Source organism: Heterodontus francisci, unplaced genomic scaffold (assembly GCF_036365525.1).
Source record: "Heterodontus francisci isolate sHetFra1 unplaced genomic scaffold, sHetFra1.hap1 HAP1_SCAFFOLD_184, whole genome shotgun sequence".
Taxonomy (NCBI): Eukaryota; Metazoa; Chordata; class Chondrichthyes; order Heterodontiformes; family Heterodontidae; genus Heterodontus; species Heterodontus francisci.
The window spans coordinates 903,882-912,765 of record NW_027141723.1 but is presented as its reverse complement, the minus strand read 5'-3'; the positions used below and the strand labels follow the sequence as shown (position 1 = coordinate 912,765).

General features: G+C 44.1%; 1 non-coding gene across 1 annotated transcript; it reads right to left on the bottom strand.

Moving 5' to 3' along the window:
- Positions 1-8,221: 8,221 nt before the first annotated feature.
- On the bottom strand, positions 8,222-8,312 carry trnar-ucu (transfer RNA arginine (anticodon UCU)). The gene is given in 2 exon segments: positions 8,222-8,257; positions 8,276-8,312. It is a non-coding gene; the product is annotated as a tRNA-Arg (tRNA).
- Between the last annotated feature and the right edge of the window lie 572 nt (positions 8,313-8,884).

Here is an 8,884-nt window from a genome sequence, read left to right as displayed (position 1 = left end):
TCATCAATTTTAAAACCGCAGCAGGTATTTTCCAGAAAACTTCTCTGTTGGAACCTCAGTCCCATTTAGATTGAAAGTGGACAATTAATGTATTCACTTGTTCATTGTGGACAGGTGTCTGACTTGGAATAAATCTCATTAACTTTCAATGAGGTGGCAGTATTTCTGTGCTCCCATTTTACACAGTCTGTCCTGTTCATGCACCATGTTTTTATTCTCCTCTCCCATTCTCCACAGGATACAGATTGCAAGCATCATCAATCTAGCTGTTGAAAAGCATTGGAAGAATCTGGTCACACAGGTATTGAAACATTCATTTTCTGCCATTTTCCAAGTTGGTTGCTTTAAACACAGTGCGATGTGCAATCATCTTGAAAAGAGATTCTCTTCAATATCCAATACAAACTGAATTACAAACCTGACAGACAAACACAGGAGAACAAGTGACTAGTGAACACAAACCTCATGGTGCTCATTTTCAGATTTATTGCAGTCATCCGACAAAACAAGTGAAAGAATATTCCAGTGAAATGATTTGGAAAGTAGGGGTGACTTTTGTTGGTGCCTTTCTTTGCTCTGTTGGTGAAACTTTCTTGCACCTGACTCCTGTTCATGTCTCTGTTTCCTCTATTGAATGAGGAAGGAGGTATTTGATCAGAAATCAACTGGATTGTGTACCTTTGAGAGGGGATTTCTGCACCATCAGGGCTGGAAACAGGAGTGAGTGAAAGACAATGTGTGGAGTTTGATTTTGTACAGAGGGAGAGCAAATCTAACAGGACTGTGAGATATTGGCCTGGATTTTACAGCCCAATAGCGGTGAACTCTGAGACTTTCACTGCTATTGAGGGTCTGAACAGCACTGCAACTGCTGGTACATGCACACACTAACACCAGCATCTGGAAGTTGTGGTGGTGAGAAATGTGCTTAGAAGGAGCCTCTGATCATAATCGCACCAGCCCACTCTTTAAAGTGACAGGGACCTGTAGTTCAGCAATTTGGGCTCATTGCCCACAATGTACCCTGATTTTTACCTGGGTTGGATTAAAGCCGGTACCAACAGGCTCAGGGGTGCTCGGGAAGGACTTTTCTGTTGACACAACAGCTCCACTATTCCAGGAAGACACCGGCAGCAGCAGTTGTCAACTTTCAGAGGGAGTTCAGACATTTTAAATGTTGTATTTTATTTCTTAATTGCATGAAACCTTTTAGCATCGCCTGATCAGAGTTCTTAAATTTACATCTGACTTTTTATTAACAAGATTGAAGTGCTTTTAAAAGATCTCTAAATGTATATGACTTTTTATCAAGATTTACTTGGCTTCTTTGTAAAGACTCTTGAGCAAGATTGAAGTGACTTTTAAAAACTACATCTTATCCTTTAAAATCCTGCTTCCATGTAGATGACATTGGAAGATGGCTTCAGAATAACTTAGACTATCTTTCTAACAGGTACTGCAACAGCTTAAGACCTACTTTTCTGTAAAAGCTGGTGAATTACCTTCCGGGAGCGGAGAGGAGCGGAGAGGAGCAGACCTATATGGACCGAAATGAGGAGAACGCCGAGAGCGGAGCCGATAAATCCAATCCGAGGATCGAGGCCCAGTCTCTTACCTTCCAGGAGTGGAGTGGAGCTCTTCCAGTGTGCTGGAGTTTTGAAAAAAACGAAGCCAACTGTGATGTCAGAGGAGGGCTGCAAGGTGATTGGTTGGTGAGTCACTGCTGTTAGTGTATTTAAATATCTTAAAGAAAAGGGCAAAGTTTTTTACTTGAAAAAAAAACCTCTGCTGATAAGATGAGTATAACTAAAGTGTTTTTTTTATTCAGTGTAGCTTTTGAAGGACTTTAGATTGTAATGGGTAGAACAAGGCCCCTAGTGTCATTAGTATTTTTTAATTAAGGGAGTAACGAATTAATCTAAGGGTAAATCGTGGCAGGAGAGCTCAGCCCCGTGATATGCTCCTCCTGCGCTATGTGGGGATTCAGGAACCCTCCCAGTCTCCATGACGACCATGTGTGCAGGATGTGTATCCAGCTGCAGCTACTGGCTACTCGCATTATGGAGCTTGAACTGCAGGTGGTTTCACTGTGGAGCATCCACGAAGCTGAGGGCGTCATGGATAGCATGTTTAGTGAGGTGGTCGCACTGCAGGTAATGGATGCACAGGCAGAAAAGGGATGGGTGACCACCAGATGGAATAGTAGGAGCAGGCAGGTAGTGCAGGAGTCCCCTGTGGCCATCCCCCTCTCAAACAGATACACCGCTTTGGTTCCTGTTGGGGGGAAGACCTCCCGGGGAAAAGAGCAACAGCGCGGTCCGTGGCACCACGGAGGGCTCTGCTGCACAGCAGGGGAGGAAAAGGGGAGGAAGAGCTATTGTGATAGGGGATTCTATCATAAGTGGTGCAGGTAGGCGTTTCTGTGGCCACAAACGAGACTCCAGGATGGTATGTTGCCTCCCTCATACTCGGGTCAAGGATGTTTCGGAGCAGCTGCCGGAAATTCTGAAAGGGGAGGGTGTGCAGCCAGAGATCATGGTCCATATTGGTACGAACGACATAGGCAGGAAGAGAGATGAGGTTCTGCAAAGTGAATATAGGGCGTTAGGCAGAAGGTTAAAGAGCAGGACCTCTAGGGTTGTAATCTCAGGATTACTCCCTGTGACACGTGCTAGTGCGGGTAGGAATAGGAGGATTAGGCAAATGAATGCATTGCTGAAGACTGGCGTAGGCGGGAGGGCTTCAGGTACTTGGATCATTGGGATCTCTTCTGGTGCAGAGGTGACCTGTACAAGAGGGATGGGTTGCATCTGAACTGGAAGGGGACCAATATCCTTGTAGGGAGGTTTTATAGTAATACTCTGGAGGGTTTAAACTAGTCTTGCAGCGGGGGTGGGACCCAAAGTAGTAGTCTCTCCGATGAGATAGTTGAGGCAAATGGAGAGGTTAAAGCAAGCAAGTCCAGTAGGCAGGCCAGGCAGGGGCAGGACAGGGAGCGTGGAAGGTCTGGTGGGCTAAACCGCATTAACTTTAATGCAAGTATCCTTACAGGTAAGGCAGATGAACTCAGAGCATGGATCGGTACATGGGAATGTGGTATTGTAGCTATTACGGAAACGTGGTTGAGGGATGGGCAGGACTGGCAGCTCAATGTTCCGCGGTACCGATCCTTCCGGCGTGACAGAGGTGGAGGTAAGAGAGGAGGGGGAGTTGCACTATTGATTAGGGAGGACATCACGGCAGTACTTAGAGAGGATATTCCGGGGTGAATGTCCAGTGAGGCCATACTGGTAGAACTTAGAAATAATAAAAGGGTGATCCCTTTGATGGGATTATACCATAGGCCCCCCAATAGTCAGAGGGAAGTGGAGGAGCATATATGTAGGGAAATCACAGATAGGTATAGGAATTATAGGGTTGTAATAGTAGGTGATTTTAACTTCCCTAATATTGACTGGGACTGCCTTAGTGCTAAGGGATCAGATGGGGAAGAATTTGTTAAGTGAGTCCAGGATAGTTTTCTGAAGCAGTACGTGGATGGCCCGACTAGAGAAGGGGCTACACTCGATCTCCTCTTCGGAAATGAGGATGGGCAGGTGGTTGATATGGCAGTGGGGGAGCACTTTGGGACCAGTGACCATAACTCTATTTGCTTCAAGATAGTTATGAAAAAGAATAGGACTGGTCCTCAGGTTGAAGTCCTAAATTGGGGGAAGGCTAATTTCCATGGCATCAGACAGGAACTCTCAAAAGTTGAATGGGAGAGGCTGTTTACAGGTAAAGGGACTTCTGGCAAGTGGGAGGCTTTTAAAAGTGAGATAGGAAGAGTTCAGGGCCAGCATGTTCCTGTTTGATGGAAGGGCAAGGCTGGCAAGTTTAGGGAACCTTGGTTGACGAGGGATATTGAGGGTCTGGTCAGGACAAAGAAGGAGGCATACGTCAGGTATAGGCAGCTGGGATCGAGCGAGTCCCTCGAGAAGTATAGGGGATATAGGAGTATACTTAAGAAGGAAATTAGGAGGGCGAAAAGGGGCCATGAGATTTCCCTGGCAGATAAGATAAAGGAGAATCCTAAAAGATTCTATAAGTGTATTAAGAGTAAAAGGGTAGCTAGGGAGAGTGTAGGTCCCCTTAAGGATCAGTGTGGCAATCTATGTGTGAAGCCACGCGAAATGGGCGAGGTCTTAAATGAATATTTCTCGTCTGTATTTACCGTGGAGAAGGTCATGGAAGCTAGTGAGTTCAAGGGAGGGAACAGCGATATCCTGCAGCATATCAACATTACAAAGGAGGAGGTGTTGGAGGTTTTGAAGCGCATTAAGGTGGATAAATCCCCAGGGCCTGATCAGATGTATCCTAGGATGCTATGGGAAGCAAGGGAGGAGATTGCTGGGGCGCTGGCAGAGATTTTTGTATCATCGTTAGCCACGGGTGAGGTACCGGAAGACTGGAGGATAGCTAATTTGTTAATTAATAAATTAAATAACAAATCATGTCGCCTCTTTCTCTTCTAAACTCTGGCGGAGACAAGCCTAGCTTGTCCAATCTTTCCTCGTAAGACAGCCGACCCATTCCATGTATTAGTCTCGTAAACTTTCTCTGTACTACCTCCAATGCATTTACATCCTTCCGCAAATAAGGAGACCAGTACAGTACTCAGTACTGCAGAAGAGGTCTCACCAATGTCCTGTATAGCTGAAGCATAACCTCCCTACTATTGTATTCAATTCCCATGGTGATAAATGATAACATTCTATTAGCTTTCCTAATTACGTGCTGGACCTACATACTAACCTTTTGCAATTCATGCCCTCGGACACCCAGATCCCTCTGCATCTCAGAGCTCTGCAATCTCTCACCATTTAGATAATATGCTTTTTTATTCTTCCTGCCATAGTGGACAATTTCCGACTTTCCCACATTATACTCCATTTGCCAGGTCTTTGCCCAATCACTTAACCTATCTATATCCCTTTGTAGCCCCCTTATGTCCTCTTCACAACCTACTTTCCTACCTATCTTTGTGATCAGCAAATTTAGCAACAATATCTTCGGTCCCTTCATCTAAGTCATTTATATAAATTGTAAAAAGTTGAGGCCCCAGCACAGATCCCTGTGGAACACCACTCGTTACTTCTTGCCAACCAGAAAATGACCCATTTATGCTGACTCTCTGTTTCCTGTCAGCTAGCCAATCTTCTATCCATGCCAATATGTTATCCCCGACACCATGAACTTTTATTTTCTGCAATAACCTTTGATATGGCACCTTATCCTTCTGGAAATCGAAATACAATACATCCACTGGTTCCCCTTTATCCATAGCACATGTAACTCCCTCAAAGAACTCCAATAAATTGGTTAAACATGATTTCCCTTTCAAAAAACCATGTTGACTCTGCCTGATTACCTTAATTTTTTCTAAATGCCCTGCTATAACATCCTCTGTAATAGCTCCAAACATTTTCCCTGAGACAAATGTTAAGCTAACTGGCGTGTCGTTTCCTGCTTTCTGTCTCCCTCCCTTTTTGAATAAATGAGTTACATTCACTCTTTTCCAATCTAACGGAACCTTCTCGAATTTAGGGAATTTTGGAATATTAAAACCAGCGCATCAACTATCTCACTAGCCAATTCAGGACCTGGCGACTTGTCAACCCGCAGCTCCAACAATTTGTTTAGTAACACTTCCCTGGTGATTGTAATTTTCTTGAGTTCCTCCATCCCTTCAATTTCCTGATATACGGCTAATACTGGGATGTTATTTGTATACTCAATAGTGAAGACCGATGCAAAGTATCTGTTCAATTCATCTGCCATCTCTTAATTATCCATTATCAATTCCCCAGACACACTTTCTATTGGACCAACAGTCGCTTTGTTAACTCTTTTCTTTTTAAAATATCTATCGAAACTCTTACTAGTTGTTTTGAAATTTCTTGCGAGCTTTCTCTCATACTCTAATTTTACCTTCCTTATCAATCTTTTAGTCATTCTTTGCTGTTTTTTTTATATTCTGTCCAATCTTCTGACCTGCCTCCCACCTTTGCACAATTATAGGCTTTTTCTTTAAGTTTGATAGTATCTTTAACTGTTTTCGTGAACCATGGATGGTGAGTCCCACCTTTGGAACTTTTCTTTCTCGTTGAAATGTATCTATTCTGTGTATTCTGAAATTTCCCCTTAAATGTCTGCCACTGCATCTCTATTGACTTATCCCTTAACCTAATTTGCCAGTTCACTTTAGCTAGCTCTGCTTTCATGACCTTATAATTGCCCTTATTTAAATTTAAAATACTAGTCTGGGACCCACTCTCCTCTCCCTCAAACTGAATGTAAAATTCAATCATATTATAATTGCTACTACCTAGGGGCACCTTAACTATGAGGTCATTAATTAATCCTATCTCGTTGCACAATGCCAGGTCTAGTATAGCCTGCTCTCTGGTTGGCTCCAGAATGTATTGTTCCAAGAAATTATCCCCAAAACATTCTATGTATTCCTCATCTAGGCTACCTCTGCCCATCTGAATTTTCCAATCTATATGTAGATTAAAATCCCCCATAATTATCACAGTACCTTTCTGACAAGCTGCCATTATTTCTTCCTTTATATCCCATCCGACAGTGTGGTTAATGTTAGGTGGCCTGTACACCACTCCCACAAGTGACTTCTTGCCTTTATGATTTCTCATTTGTACTCAAACTGCTTCTGCATCCTGATCTCCAGAACTCAGGTCATCCCTCTCTATTACGCTAATACCATCATCAATTAACAGAGCTACCCCGCCACCTTTTCCTCGCTTCCTGTCCTTACAAAATGCCATGTCACCTCCAATATTCACATCCCAATCTATGTCGCCCTGCAGCCATGTCTCTGTCATGACGATCAGATCGTACTTATTTATTCTATTTGTGCTCCCAGTTCATCTGTTTTGTTTCAAATGCTCCATGCATTCAGATACAGAGCATTTAGTTTTGTCCTTTTATTATTTTTGTCACCTCTAGCCTTATCTGTCGATTTACTCTTAGATTTGTACATTCTGTCCCTTCCTGTCACAGTCTGTTTATCATTTCCCATATTTATACCTTTCTCTCGTGCCTTGTCTCTCCTCCTTGATTCACCATATCGTCCCAAATTTGATCCCTTGCCCCCACTATTCAGTTTAAAACCGTCTCTACTTCCCTCGTTATGTGGCTCGCTAGAACACCGGCACCAGCACGGTTCCGGTGTAGACAGTCCCAACGGTACAGCCACCTCTTTCCCCAGTACTGGTGCCAATGCCCCACGAACCAGAACCCACTACTACCACACCAGTCTTTCAGCCGCACATTACTTTCTCTAATCTTATTTGTCCTATGCCAATTTTCACATGGCTCAGGTAATAATCCAGAGATGATTAACTTTGAGGTTCTGCTTCTTAATTTGGTGCCTAGTTCCTCATACTGACTTTGCAGAACCTCTATCCTTGTCCTGCCTATGTCTTTGGTACCGACATGGACCACGACGACTGGATACTCCCCCTCCCATTGTATGTTTTGCTCCAGCCCTGAGCAGATGTCCTGAATCCTGGCACCGGCAGGCAACACAGCCGTCTGGACTCTTGCTTTTGCTGCAGAGAACAGAGTCAATCCACCTTACTATACTGTCCCCTACTACCACTACATTCCTTTTTTCTCCCTCTTTGAGCCGCAAACACTTACTGCAGACGTGTTTGCCCTGGATCACACTGGCATCCAGGAACTCCCACATGCTGCAGCTGTGACACATCACCTGTCCTGTCATCCTTAACGTGTTTCAATTAACTACTTAAATATTTTATTCAATTATTCATTTTATTGCATATTTTATTAAACTTACCACTAGTTTGTTTACTATTATAAACGTTAGGACTAAAATGGATCTTAATCACTTACCAGATGCGCATCAAGCAGGTCGGTTCTTCCAAACCAATCAACTACCTGCTTGCATGTGATGTCACAGCTTACCAGATCCTCACCAAACAGCTCCTTCCACTGCACCGAAGGAAGAACCAAATCCTGTTTCCTCACCCCAGCGGCTCTCTGTTTCCCTGCTCTCACTCTCCATTGTGACGTCACTCCTCGATTTTTTTTTCCCCTGCTCTGCTCCTCTCTCTCTCGCTCTGTCTCCGAGTCTGTGCTTTTGGCGCATTTTTTCATTTGTTGTTCCGTTGTGCTCCTCTGTTTCTGGTCCAAAATCTAACTCTGGTGGGACTTGAACCCACAACCTTTGAGTATCGTCTCAATCATTATTTAGAAGTCCAACACGCTATCCATTGCGCCACAGAGCCTCACACATTTTTGCTAACATCACTAAGGCCTTTGATCTTGTCAGCAGAGACGGCCTCTTCAAACTGCAATGGAACACAGGCTGCCCTCCTGACCTCTTGGGCATCATCTCTTCTTTCCACGAGAACATGCACAGTTCCATCAGTTACAATGGAGCAACATCAGACGCTTTCAAGATCAGCAGTGGGGTAAAGCAGGGCTGCGCGCTGGCGCCAACTCTCTTAGGAACAGAGGAACATCGGAGTAAGCTATTCAGCCCGTCGAGCCTGCTCTGTCATTCAATTCGATCATGGCTGATCACCTACCTCAAAGCCCCTTTCCCATGCTATCCCCATATCCCTTGATGTCATGAGTATCAAGATTTCTATCAATTTCTGTCTTGAATATGCTCAATGATTGAGCTGCCACAGCCCTCTGGGGCACAGTATTCCAATGATTCACCACCGTCTGAGTGAAGAAATTCCACCCATCTCAGTTTTAAATGGCCTACTCCTTATTCTGAGACGATGTCCTTTGGTTTTAGACTCACCAACCAGGGCAAACATCCTGTCTACATCCACACTGTCACGCCCTG